The following is a 14,584-nucleotide window of genomic DNA, read 5'->3' as shown; positions in this document are numbered from 1 at the left end:
AGATGTGTTTAATGTGTAAATAAATCAAGCATTTGCACTTGGAAACAAACTTTGTAAACCTGGACTTCAGGAATTTGCAGTGTTGAATGGAAAAATGGTTGATTGTTACTGTTTACTGGAGAACATTGTAAATGCATTTATTTAAATATGTTAAAAATGTTAAATAAATGACTCCGTGATAAAGAGTCGATGCAGCAACAGCGTGACGATGTGCTCATTTAACCTTTTATTCTCAGACACTGCTGTATGGTCGCGTGCTCGGGACCTGCAACACAAGGATCTTTCTTTTCTATTCTATTCTACAGTCATTTAGCTGACACTTTTATCCAAAGCAGCTTACATATGACTGAAAATGACAAAAGCACAAAATCAAACAGTAGAGGACATTGTAGGAAGATGCTAGTGGACTGTCCACTTGGATGCAGGTCCATCCATGAAGTGCTACAGGCTTTTTTTGTTTGTTTTTTTGTTTGTTTGTTTTTTTGTTCTTGTTGTTTACTCCCTTCCTACCCCATAATATCACTTATGTTATGATGCAAAAAATGAGTACATAAAGTTTGTTGCAAAGAACTGGGCTAAGTTCTCATTTTGCTCGAAAGCAAATATACAAAATGTATACAAAAGGTTTTGTACGATTTTATCCAAACAGATAATGAGAATAGGTTGACTAAAAGCATCAGTCTACATATGATATTAATGTTTAACAAAAAACGACTGAATTAAAAATGAAAACAGTTTCAGATGTTCCTACTCATGTAAAAAGATTAACCTTTAAAAATTGTGACCTGTTTATGGTCGATATTTCGTGCAGCTCAAAGCTGAAGTTGGGGACATATTATTGAGACACAGCCATACTAAACTTTTGTTATTTAAGTTTATATAAACCAGTGAAACAGAAAATTAATTCAGCATTTCTGCTTTTGTAAAAGCTGGGGAAGCTTCATGAAGGTAGATCAATGAAGCGATTGTGTTGCCCCCAAAGACACTGAGCCCATTGGTTAGTGTGTTATTCATGAACATGCGTGTACCGAGTCCACAGTTCATGCTCACTGTGTCCATCAAAGCAGTTCATCCATGACGGTGCATCTGTGAGCAAAGCTCTGAACTAATCCCCTCATGAGCTAAATCTTATTAGCATCCGCATTGAATCTGCTACTTAATGCTTTTCCTTTGGACTCTGCCACCTGAGATCTGACTTTCACTCACCAACATGTCTGTTGCTGCATCCATCTCTTCAGGGATGAGACTTGTTTATCTTCACTGAAGGATCCCTGCAGAGACGAAGAGCAATACATTTATTTTTTGTTGCCTGTGATGATGATCAATTATAAAACCACACAACTGAGGACCTTTACTGAATGCAAAGAGAATTTGCAAGAGTTTTTTTTTTTTTTTTTAACCATTTTACCTGTTTGATGTGGTTTGAAGGAAGTCACTTGCCTGTAAGGCATGTTTGACAGAAACTCCACTGAGGTGGCTTAAAAGGGCTGCGTTTTGATCCGGCTTTGAGTAACTAATTGTGCAAAACTTTTGTAATGTAAATATTAAATAAAGACATAAAAGAGGATGAATATAATTTTAAAGCAGTTATTAACTTTAGAAGTGAAACTGTCATCTTTTAAAGATGCAGACTTTAGGAATTGTTGCAGCATTTCTCTCACTGGCTTCTCAACATCGCTGGGCAGGTCGTCTATAAACCAAAACAGTTGCAGTTACCTCTTTATACACAAAATGACCCTACAGGACATTAGTCCTTGGTATAACCCACAGCTATGCTTCATTGTGACTGCACTCTCCAGCAGTTTTAATCATTATGAGAGGGTAACAGGTTATAAAGCCAGAGAGACATAGTTGGTGGTCAGACTGGATGGATGGGCAGACGAAAAGCTGGACTTCAGTACAGCAGGTTCCTTTTTGTACTATAATAAATTAATTGTAATGTAACTTAATTGGTCCACATGATAATGCTCTTATTTGAGTGATCGACAGTAGCGGGTCATACATGACAGCAGAGAGACGGAAAGCAAAAATGTCAAGTCCCAGTTACACCTGCTCATGTCTTTTATCCACAGTAGACTGCATTTCCAACTGTGACCTTGGATTTCAAACATTTAGAAATCAACATTTTCTGTCAGAGTTTATGGATTGATGGAAGACCAACACGCAAACTCACAGGCAGAGGCTGCAGGACTGAGAAGTCTTCATGATGAACTAACACAGCACGGTGGAAAGAAGCTTGTTTTACATCATTTTAAAAAGCATCAAACAATGAAAACAAAGTATATATGCTCACCGTCTGTGTGATCAAGCCCACCTGTTCCACCACTTCTTCGCATACGTATGTAATCAGCCAATCACATGACAGCAACTCAATGCATTTAGTCTTAGAAAGAACAAAGCAGAGCAACTTTGAAAGTGGCATAGCTGCAATTTTAAAAACTGCTGATCTGCTCCGGATTTTCACACAAAACCATCTCTTTGGTTTACAAAGAAGGAAGGAAGAAGAGAAACTCTCCAGCAAATAGCTGTTGTCTGGACCACAAGGTCTAATTGATGTCAGAGGAGAATGGACAGACTGGTTTGAGCTGATAGAAAGACAACAGGAAGTCAAATAAGCACTGGTTCCAACCAAGATATTCAAAACATCATCTCTTAACACCAAAGCCGTTACTAGCAATGTAGGGACCCTATACAGGGTGCTGTTGGGGGGTGCACATGCATGCGTAATCCCTTGAATGATGAATATGTCATAAACATGTAAAGAGCTAAACAGGTTTCAGTCATGATAATCTCTCAAAAATACAACAACAAAGCTAATCGTGGACATTAAGAAATATAGTTATACACCTCAGTTTACTGTAAATGTGTAAAAACTGACCAATCCAAACGTTCGGACTGAAATGGAGTTTTTCATTTCTTATATTTTATAAGCTTCTTCTCCCGGCTCCCCTTCCACCCCTCCTTCATCGCCACACCCTGCATATAAATAGCATTCATTCATTTTCGTAACCGCTTAGTCAAGTAAGGGTCGCAGGGAGCTGGAGCCTATCCTAGCAGTCATTGGGCGAAAGGCGGGGTACAACCTGGACAGCTCGCCAGTCCATCAAAGGGCCACATACAAACAGCATGTTAGAATGAAAATACAAATTAGTGAAGAAGGAACTCGGAAGGCAAAACATGGCTGAGAAAATGCAGGAAGGATTTCCCGACCCGGCTCTGTTTGTCTCTTCCCGCTAAACAGTCGAGAAAGAGAAAATTGTTGATAGCAAAAGGTGCGAATAAAAAAGCCTTGGATCACACAAGGAGCAAAACCAGAGGGGGAGGAACCAAGACAGGTTGCCACTTTCAAATGTTGCTATCTCTCCAACATTACCTACCCCAGCATTAAGTTGAGCCATTGAAGCAAGATAACTGATAATATTCTAAAGAATCAATATTTACATGTCCATTGACAGATACAGTTTTATTTAAAAATTTTAAAGCAAGGACACAGGAAGATAAATACAACTCAAAAAAATAATGAAATAAAGAAAATCAGCTAAATTAGGGTCTTAGGGACCGGGAGTTTGTCCTACCAGTCTACATGTGCTTTGTGGACCTGGAGAAGGCATTCGACCGTGCCCCTGGGGACTCCTGTGGGGGGTGCTCCTGAAGTATGAGGTACCAGACCCCATTGTACAAGCTGTCCGGTCCCTGTAGGACAGGTGTCAGAGCTTCGTCCCCATTACCGTCAGTAACTTGGATTCGTCTCCAGTGAAGGCAGGACTCCAAGGGTGCCCTTTATCACCGATTCTGTGCATAACTTTTGTGGACAAAATTTTGAGGTGTGGCCGAGGTTCTGAGGGGATCCGGTTTGGTAGACTCAGGATTGAGTCCCTGCTTTCTGCGGATGATGTGTTGGCTTCATCTGGTCGTGATCTCCTGCTCTCGCTTGAGCGATTCGCGGCCGAGTGTGAAGCGGCTGGGATGAGAATCTCCAAATCTGAGACCATGGTCCTCAGCCGGAATAGGGTGGATTACCCTCTCCGGGTCAGTAGTCAGGTCCTGCCTCAAGTGGAGGAGTTTAAATATCTTGTTCATGAATGAGGGAAAGATGGAGCGTGAGATTGACAGGTGGATCTGTGCGGCGTCTGTAGTAATGCGGGCTCTGCGCCGGTCTGTCGTGGTGAAGAAGTGTGGTGGAAAATACTCTGGTCTTGAGAAGTTGTAATACATCTAAGAGTCAACTGTCTTCTTACAATGAACATTTTATTATAAACTAATACAAGCACACGCTGGAGCTTGGAGAGAGAACCCTCTCTGCAGATGCTGAAGTAACACCCGATTATAAACCATGCTTAACTCCTCCTAGTTGCTGGGCAGACCATATGAAACAATCATTATCTCTTATTTAAGACTAAACTGAACTCACGGAGCTGAGTCAGAAGGGGAAGCTCTCGATCTACGTTCCTACCTTCACCTATGGACATGAGCTGTGGGTCGCGACCGAAAGAACGAGATCTCGCATACAGGCGGCTGAAATGAGTTTCCTCCTCAGGATGGCCGGGCTCTCCCTTAGAGATAGGGTGAGGAGCCCGGTCATCCAGGAGGGGCTCAGAGTAGAGCCTCTGCTCCTCCACAGAAGAAAAAACTCCAAGCCTTCTGAAAATGTCTGAATCCTATTATAATGACATCATCTGTCACCAGAAGACAGAAGGAACACTAAAACTTTTCTCCCCTTTGGTTTTGCCTTTTCAGCGTAAACACAAGGAAATCTGTCTGAAGTGGGTTCTGCCTTCATAGCAACATCTTCTTCCAATGTTCCTCATTCTGCTGCCCTCCCTCCTCAGTAACTAGACCAAGACAATGTGATAAATCAATACACACAAGTGCTTGTCTGGAAGCTGAACCACTTCCGGAGCTCGGGACATTTATGAGTTCAGCAGAGAAACAGACATTACTCTGTAATCAATCCTGGTACTTAAATCAACTTATCTCTGCCTGTCGGCCTTCTCCCTGTACTTTTGTTGTTTTTCTTTCTTTTTGCTTTTGATAAATTTACTTCCTGCACATTAATGCAGGTCAGTGGTTACCTCCGAGGTGTCTATTTGTTGGCACTTAACACAAAGAACACTGTATGGGAGATACTGAGTCTTCAATATCCAGTAATGCCTCAAAAACCAGATTACAGGCGTATCAGTTCACACTGCATTTGCAGGGGCCGATTGCTTGCCACCTGGGATCATCCCTGGCGGTGGTTTGTCACAGCTAGAGGTGGTTTACCAGCTGATGTTGTTACCAGCACATGGTGGTGATGTGGGGACTGGGTTTAAAGCCCGAGCTTTGTGGTCTGCTTATGCCTCAGAGGAAACTGATCTCAGTCTAATTAAAAAAGGAAAAGCTGCTGTTGATCTTTTCTTTTTTTTTTTTTGTGAGCTGTTCTTACTACAAAATGAACAACTTTTAGAAATTAAATTAAAATGGCAGAATCCTTTTCAGCCATTTACCCAATTATTCACTTTATTTATAAAAGCTTCTACAGAAACAACACAAAGCAAAAGCCTTTCAAGCAAAACACTTGTAGAAATCACTGAGAAGCATTTTAACCTTATTCACATGACCCCATTTTCCAGCTCTGTATGAGCTGAATTAGCGAGAATCCTATTTGATTCACTTTGTAACCGCAAGTGTGCTCAAACAAATCCCAACCTGCTCCCCAACAGAACTTTTGTCATTTTCTCCGTCTCACGCCCCCTATCAACGGCTAATTCAGCATCCATCTTGCTTCCTACCTGACCTGTTAGCATTCTCCATTAAGCAAAAGACGATCTAACTCGGACTCTTGTTTTGTCTCTTTCTATTAATCTTGTGGTGGTTTTTTCACCCTGTATCAGCAATGTAACATGTTCAAAACAGCCAGTTCTTTATTTTACCATGAAGTGAAACGTCACGTAGTGTCCCTGATGTAAAAGTTGTGAAGTGCGGTTTCTGAGGCTTGGGACACTGCTGGATAGCAGTTGCTCTAAAAAAAAATGCACAATAGATGTCACTGTGTCTTCAAACAAATCTGGGAAATGCAGTTTTAAGGTAAAAAAGTTCAGTAATGTGTCTTTAATATGGCATGGTGATGGGATATTTGGCTCTTTTAAGAGAGCTGGCTTTCTTCCTTTGGCATTTTGGACTCAGATAAATGTTAAGTCTCATTAAAGCAGGACCCAAATCAGCATTTTACCACTGAAAGAACATATCTACAATACGGGGACTAATGGCTCAGTGTGATTTACAAAAACATCACCATTTGTTTTTAGTTGTCTTGACTACTGTGAAGGAGTTTCTACAGGCATCCCAAAGGAAAGAAATACCACAAAACCAGAATGCTGTTGCTCGTGTCCTCACAGAGACCAAAACAGGTCTTTTTGTGGTTCTCACATCTTCACACTGAATTTCTCTGCAACAAAGATATTATTTTAAATATTGCTTCCAAAGACATATGAACAGGACGGAACACATTTTGAATGAATTCCTCTTGAAAATAAAGAAGAATATGGTAACATATTGTGTTTCATATATTATTTAATATTGCTTTAATATGATCAGAAGCAAAACCAGGCTGGAAGCTAGGATAACAGTTTGCATGTAGCCGGAGTCATTGTTGGGCGGGGAGGGGGCTTGGGTCTGAGGTCAGAGCTTCTGTGTAGGCAGCATCCTCCTCTGTTTCAATCTGTAAAAATCCTTTCTTCATGTTGCTGAAAAACGCATTATTGCGCTTCTGACCATTTCATGCATCAATTTGATCCAAAGTGTAACCTTTAGCTTCACCTCAGCGTAAGCTGCATGCTACAGATCTCATATCCTTCTGACTGGCAGCCTATGAGAGGAGCAAAAAGAAAATGGTTACGGGTGCATGAACTGTGTGGGAATATCTGTGCACACTTGGGTTTATGGAGGTCCAGCAGCCTGGATGAAGCAGAAAATCAGCCTAAGGGTGTGGTAATTATCAAATACCTTACATTGAACTGGCTCTGAAAAGGCTGTGAACATCACACAAAAGATCAGAGATTGAAAAACTGAACATTACTGTGACAAGGAGGCCTTGCCACGCATCCCGCCGAGAGATGTCATACCTCATTGACACACAACACACCCCACTTACCTGACAGATGCGACACTGAGGCAACGCCCAAGCAGCGTTTAACAAGACAGTGGTAAGGCAGCAGTGAAGACAGGCTGTGACTCACTGACACGCCGCACCTAGCTAATTATCGTTATTATTTTTCTTTATATTGGTTTGATTAACATGATGGTTTGGTTGTGAAATATGTATTATTTATTTGATGATTCTGTTGTTGTAGCTAATGTTCAGAGAGCAGGGAACTTCAGAAAATCACATTTAATTGCTTAATTAAAACACTTCCTGTTTGTAGTGGAGTGATGCTTGTTATTTAAGGAGCTCATTCAGAGCTCAGTGGTGTGGAGAGTAAGGAGGTGAAAGCATTATTGCAAAGCTGGCATTTGAAAACATATTGGATGTTGGATACAGTGTAAATATTGTACATATTGTGAATATTTATTCACTGTATATACCGTGACTCTGCACTTTGGAGGGTTGGATTTAGCAATAAACCACCTCAAATGGAGCCACGACTATGCCACGATTTTGTACAACGACCTTAGACCTGCAGGTGGAGGCAGGTGGTGGGGGTTGTCATGACATATACAGCAATAATAGAAATGCAAAAAAAAAAGCAATAAAAAGAGAAAACTGAAGGATTCAGCAGCGTAGCATCATGAAGGTGAAGACGGTGGATGATCAGGCAATAACATGTTCATACACGTGACATTAGATCAAATCTTTGTTTAATCTGTCGTAAATGACTGAAGAACAGCTTTTGACTGATCTAAACTGTTTTGGAATAAAGAATCTGAAAAATACCATCTTAGATCAAACATAAGACCTATTTTTGATTCCGGCCAAACAAAAACAAAACAAGCATAAATCTACATCACTTTGTTAATCGAGAAGCACAACTGCCATGTAAAAAAGGCCGCTGTGTGAATGAGTGCATGTCAACATTTAAACATGATGGAAAGATCTGACTGTTAAAATAATGTCCTTTTAACTAGAAGATGAGACGTCCAACATCAAATTCACACAGGAACCTTGTTTGCCGTGTGTCCTCAGAGCTTATCCAGAAGTTTCAGTGGTGGAGACGTGAAAGAGCCAGCGACAGGGAGGAAATGTGAATTTGAACAATTTCTGGATTTGTTTTTAGATTATCTCTCACAGTGGAAATGTATCTACGATGGAAATTTCAGACCTCTATTATTTCTAAGTGGAAGAACTTGCAATATCGCAGGGTGTCTGAATACTTTTCCTCACAGTATGTTGTGTCTCGGTGTTTGGACAAAAAATCTGCCTCATTTTAAGAAACCTGCATCAAAAGCTAAAGAAAAGGGTTTAAGTCTGCATGTTCTTGAGTCATTTCTCTACAGAGAAGTAGTTTAGGTAACTAAATGATGTTGATGTCCCACTTCTCCGTACATGGTGATGGTTGTCCTAAGTATGCAGATTAGGAATGTAGAGCGGCAATAGTTTTTACTGTTACTGTCAGGGGGCATTGGTTAGGCTGCATAAAGATGACAGGTCACTTTGGGTTTGACTTTGTGATATTAAACATGAACATGCAACTGTGCATGTTTCTGAAACAGAAATATAAGACAAAAACAAATGATCTATACATTTGCTGTACACTTCACAGACAACCATCACAGCAGGAATTACAAGCAAACAACACATAAATACCCAATGCCACAATGTCAAACAATGACTAACCTGCTACAACAAATATTCCTGAGGCTGTAACAATTCAGCATATTGAGTTCTTTACAATAATATATGATAAGCAACTCAGTTTCTCTCAGAGCACGAGGACTACAGGCATGTTAACCCTTAAGACCATTAAGGTTTCACCTAGAATTGGATTTTATGGATAAAAGACTTGCTATGGACCAGCTGTTTTACTGTATTATTGGGTCGTTGGTGTTGCAGCAGGACATTTTGGTTGCAGTATGACTTAAAAAATAAATAGCATTAGTGACTGGTCTATAATAAGAAATGAATGAACCTAAAAGTTATGACTGTAGCCTGGAATGTTTCACAGCATTCACATCTGAAGAATTTCGGCTTTCCAGTATTGTATAACATGTAGGAAGGGAGGCGTAGCAGAATACAGATTTATTTTTTCCAGTCCTGCCCAACGTCAATCTGGTACCAACAGGTAAAGGAACAGCACATTTCTATCAAACTCTCAGCACCTGTAGCTGATAACAACTTGTGTGTAAATAAGTCAACAGCAACGTTAGGAGGCTGCTGAGCCATGTCGTTATAGATGGCAATGACAAGAAGCAATATCAGGACAATAAAACAGTCAGCTACTGGTTATCCTCAAATATAGGCAGCCGTTTTGTGTGCTACGCCATCTTGCAGAGACAGAGAGTCCTAATGTCTTTGCCTGTGCCAACATGGACTGTTCCATGGACAGCTGGACTGGCGGCCCACAGTACAATCTGGTAATAAGTTATCAAAAGTTGGGAAAGAAATAGCATCAAACTTTCACAAAAGCCATAAACTGACAGATATTTGACAGTTTTGTTTTCTCTAGTCTTTAAATTATATTCATATTATTCAGAATTATTTCTACTAGTCATATGTGTCCACATATCCCATGTATTAGGCCTAATAAGAAGAAAATGCTATCACATCTCACCTAATTGCCTACCTTTTATGTAAGTCTGATGTTTTTTTCCTTTGTGACACTATGAAAGTAAATAACCACTCCCCCCCAGTAACAGATTCAATGTTCACTTTTTCTTCCCACAATTCAGTTTTTCCACTTTTCACAGACAGAAATTGCACAATTTCTTCCAGATTCCATTGATACTGTTGAGAAAGGAGTACCTATCTCCTCTTGTCCACTCTGACAGGCACAGAAATGCCGCCTCAGCACTGGCAGAGTCTACTTCTGGTATTTGCCCAGATCTGTCTTTTGACAAACCAGTCTGTTGAACAGCTGTAGTGCATTACCATGCACCTGCGTATATCTTCTTTGAATGTTCATTTTACTTCATTGAAGGACGGCTGCGGCACCCACCACAGAAAAATAATAAGATACAAGAATTATGTTTATTTTCAACTGTTTAGCTCAAAGTTTAGACCCTACCAGTTCACAGAAGAAGACCCGAAGCTTCTCTCCAAAAGAAAATCAAAGGCTCATCTGAAGTAGTTTGGTTTAAAATTTTTCATACTAAAGCAGAAGAATGGGTAATAATACTGACAATGTCACAGTTTTAACTACAATACAATCACTAACTAATGACACATTTCTTAGTACATACCTTTGGTTCATGTGACCCGGGGAGGGGGGCCTTGGCATTGTTGTCACTGATGAAAAGGAGGTCCTGCAGAAAAAGTTTGGGAACCACTGCCGTAGGGAGTTGGTATAAGTTAATGGTCCGGCCAAGACTAGCTGCAGCAACCAGGTTTTAAACTGGAGGGTGTGACAAGGTGATGAGGTGGCGGGTTGATGAGGCGACGAGGTGCGGGCGTGCCATCATTAGAGGAAGCTACAGGCAGAGGGACAGCAGTCAAGTAGTAACAGAGTGCAGGGGATGCCAGAGTGGCAGGGCATGACATCTATCTGCATGGACTCATTGTCAGCTTGGTAAATCCACAGAGGAGTATAGAAATTTCAGTTCCAAATAATTTGGAAATTGCAATTTGCTCTGGCATAGTAACATATTTGAGGTCCCAAGATGTCCTTTAATAACAAAAGCATCTTTATGGACACTGATATTGAGAAGAAATCCTTTAACCTCCTGAAAATATAGCTGTCACTTAACAGGTTGGAGGAGCAAAACATCAGCAATGACCTCCCATCCCAAGGGATGACCCTGCGGCCTGTCTTGTGACAGACAAACATGCCCACCAAGTGTGAGCCCTATGCTTGGATCTATTCCTCTGACTCAGAGAGTGCAGACCACTTCTGACCAGCTAACTGGTTGGCCTGATGAAAACCTACATGTAGAAGTGTGACGGTAACTGTGTTGATTTGGCAACAGACACATACAAGGTGGAAGAAGGCATGAACAGAGTAAGTGTTGCTCTGATAAAACCCAATAAAGACACCCAACTATGGTTCGATCACCAGTTTCTCTGACGTTATTTGACTTGTCATTACTCAAAGTTTCCATCATCATACGTTAAGAAGGTTATCCTACATAAAGCATCAACAGGGCAGGAGGATGAGCTGGATGTGCTACCTTAAGGTTTCTAAGCATCAATTCATTTGATGCCCATTTTCTTCCTTTAAGTGTCCATGGAAGACAGGTTGCCATGAATTGTGACACAACAGTATTTGGAAATTAGCATGAACCAGTGAAATTTCTCATGATGAATCCCATCTCCTGGTGTCCCTCAGCTTTGCATCCGACACCAAAACCATATCTGGGAAAACCTAAATTAAAGTTCCAAAGTTTAGCTGTAAACAAGTTTGTGTATGAAAATGTTGTGGCGTAAAAAAACATGATGTTTTAACTTGAAGACCCTTCCTGCCTTGTATTTCCTGCATTATTTTCTCTGTAGATGTGAGATGCTCTGGCAAAACTGACATTAGCATTTGTCTGGTGAAATGAACAGAGTTACAGTTTTTGTTTTTTTTGTTTTTTCCCTCACTCATCATACTTTTTAGAACCGGAAAGGACATAAGCAGATTTTAGGGTAATCAGCCTGAGACATGACCATTTCTGAACTACTTAATGCTGCAACTGACTGGTGTTTTACTCGTTTGCTTTGTCTTTTTGCTTTGTTCTGACTTGGTGTTGTTCAGTTTTATCACAGCAGTTAGAAATAGGAAACATTGTTTTAAAACACTTTTTGTACAGAAAATGAAACAGAAAGAGGTTCATGACATTTCAAGACTTCAGGAGCTCCAAAACCTTCAAAGAAAATGAAGTTAACTGATGTTCCTGGAGCAGAAGACTCCCTAATACAACAGCTCTATCAGTTTTCATCTGAATCATGAAGAACAAATTACTTATAAACCACCTTCCCCTCTCCTGCATCAGGCTGCGTTCACATTTATTAATAGCTCCTTTTGTCGACATCAAGTGACACAATAAAATTTGATAATTTATTACCTCAATTTATTCAACAGGTTCAATTGATTTTAATTAATTCGGCAGGCTGTGAACAAGCTTGATTAAGAATGCACATTATGCTGGCAGAGATTTATGCCATAAATGAAGTGGCAGTCCTCATTATGTGAATTTATAATCTATAACCTCTTTAAAATGCAATTATGCATTATTAGACTAATGGCTGAATATGATGCTGAGCAGAAAAAAGGTAATTTTTCTGAGAGTAAAATCAAACAAATGGCATTAGTCTTAAAATGTAGCTGACATGATCTTTCATTCATAAAGCTAGGTTAGCGTTGCAACCATCAAAACGCCTGATAGTTTTTAATTATTTCACCACAACACAGAGCTTTCTCTTTTGAAAGGCATTCTCCTGAAAACAAGAGTCGGAATTCGGTACAGGTATGTTCTGACTAGTGGCAACTTACCACAATTTGTAAACAATGGATTTTCTTCTCACAAACGATCCGTTTTTAACATCATGTCACCTCAGATCTAACAGACAGAATCCAATCCAGATTCCCAAGTCACACATACCTGCAAATGACTGATGTTGTGTGTCACAGCTGAGATCCCCAAAGGTCCTGTCCAAAATGCCATATGTTGCTGGATGGTCACAATTATTAGGTTTCCATGCACTCTGCAGTCATTAGCAGAGACCAAACAAGCCTTTTCTTTCAGTAGCTGGATTTCTCAAGTAATAGGAGAAAAGGATTGTTCACATATGTAACTCCACACAGAAGGTGTTGACCAATGGAGGGTCAAGCCAGTGACCTTCTCGCTGTAAGACCACATTCCCAACCACTATGCCACCATGCACCTCCCTGATAGAAAGAACATTTTCAAAATTCTGCTCCTATATAGCATCTATTTGTGTCGCAGTCAGATGTCTTTGCTGTTGTTCATATTTTCTCTCCAAACACTTCGTGCTACAAACCGCAGAATGTGGAAAACATTCATTCATTTAAATTGGGAGTCTCAGACACGTTTGCATCTGCTGCCCATTCATAGAATCACTGGTAGGGCACATTCACATCAGCCATTTTGATTTGAATCCTAGTTTGCTAGTTTCCATTTGCTCGGAAAGTCTGCTTTGTTTGAGGAAACATGAATGTAGCAAACAAATTCTGATTTAGATCAAAGAAGCGGACCCAGTCCACCTACAAACGCAGGTCTCAGTCTGTTTTAAACGGCCCGAATACAGGGAGCAGACGACAAAAAAGTTTCCTGCATTCGGCATAGTGGTAAATATAAAGTGATGGCGTGAAGGGTCTTCTGCCTCGTCTGTTGTTCATACTGTGTCCATTGTTTCAGTGTATTTCCGCAGTATACTTCCATAAAACAAAATTAAAATACTCAAAACAGCACTAGTTTCATCTCCATGTTTAACTTGCAATAAGGTTTTCTTCTTGTCCTCTCTTTCGCTAAATACTAATACAGCGCCACCTTTGGTGGGAATGGGAATATATTATTTCTTTGTTGAGAGACTTATAAATATGTACATTGTATAAAAAAAATATATTGCGAATATTATACATAAACCAAATGGATACTCATTCATTCATTCATTATCCAAACCACAAATGGATACTTTGAAAATAAAATGTACATTTGTCACTAGAAAAGTGACAAAAATGAAACCTTTTTTGAAACCTATTTTCGCGACCATAAGGCACACTTAAAAGTCTTTTATTTTCTCCAAAAATACACAGAGCGCCTTATAATGTGGTGCGCTTTATGTGTGTACCAAGTTTCAAAATCTATAAATGTTGTTGTGTGACTATTGATGAGCACTTTGCTTGACTGAGTTCGAGCGTTTCTGACACACTGCTTATATAGATAAAAGGGGAACGTAACAGAGGACAGCATGAGAACGCTAAAGGGGGAAGTGTGGGTGTAAAAGAAGATTCAAAAAGCATGTCCTCAGTTGGTATATAGTGCTGGTATGTGCATTATGCAAAACAACATGGCTAATGGCCACTTATTAAAATGGCACCTGAAAGAGACATGTTTAGGAAGCAGTTCAAACTGCAAGCTATCAGCTACGTGGACAAACATGGGAATCGAGCAGCCATGAGAGAATTCAAGATCAATGAATCCATGGTTCGGAAGAGGAGGAAGCAGAAAACGAGCTTCGCTAAGACAAGAATACGGAGCTGAGTTTCCGCAGAAACAAGGCGAGATGGCCCGAATTGGAAGACCGAATCGAGCCGATTGGGGCTTGACGAAGGAACTCCAACCACTGGACATTGGTATGAACGGGGCGTTCAAAATGAAGTTGCGAACAGCATGGGCGCGATGGGTGACAGATGGCGAACACAGTATGACTACGACTGGGAGGTTGCGCCAGGTTACTTACGTCACATTTTGTGAATGGATTGCAGATGCTTGGGCTAATGTGTCTGCTTGT

The sequence above is a fragment of the Telmatherina bonti genome (genome assembly GCF_933228915.1).
Source record: "Telmatherina bonti genome assembly, chromosome: 12".
NCBI lineage: Eukaryota > Metazoa > Chordata > Actinopteri > Atheriniformes > Telmatherinidae > Telmatherina > Telmatherina bonti.
This window is presented reverse-complemented; position numbering follows the sequence as displayed.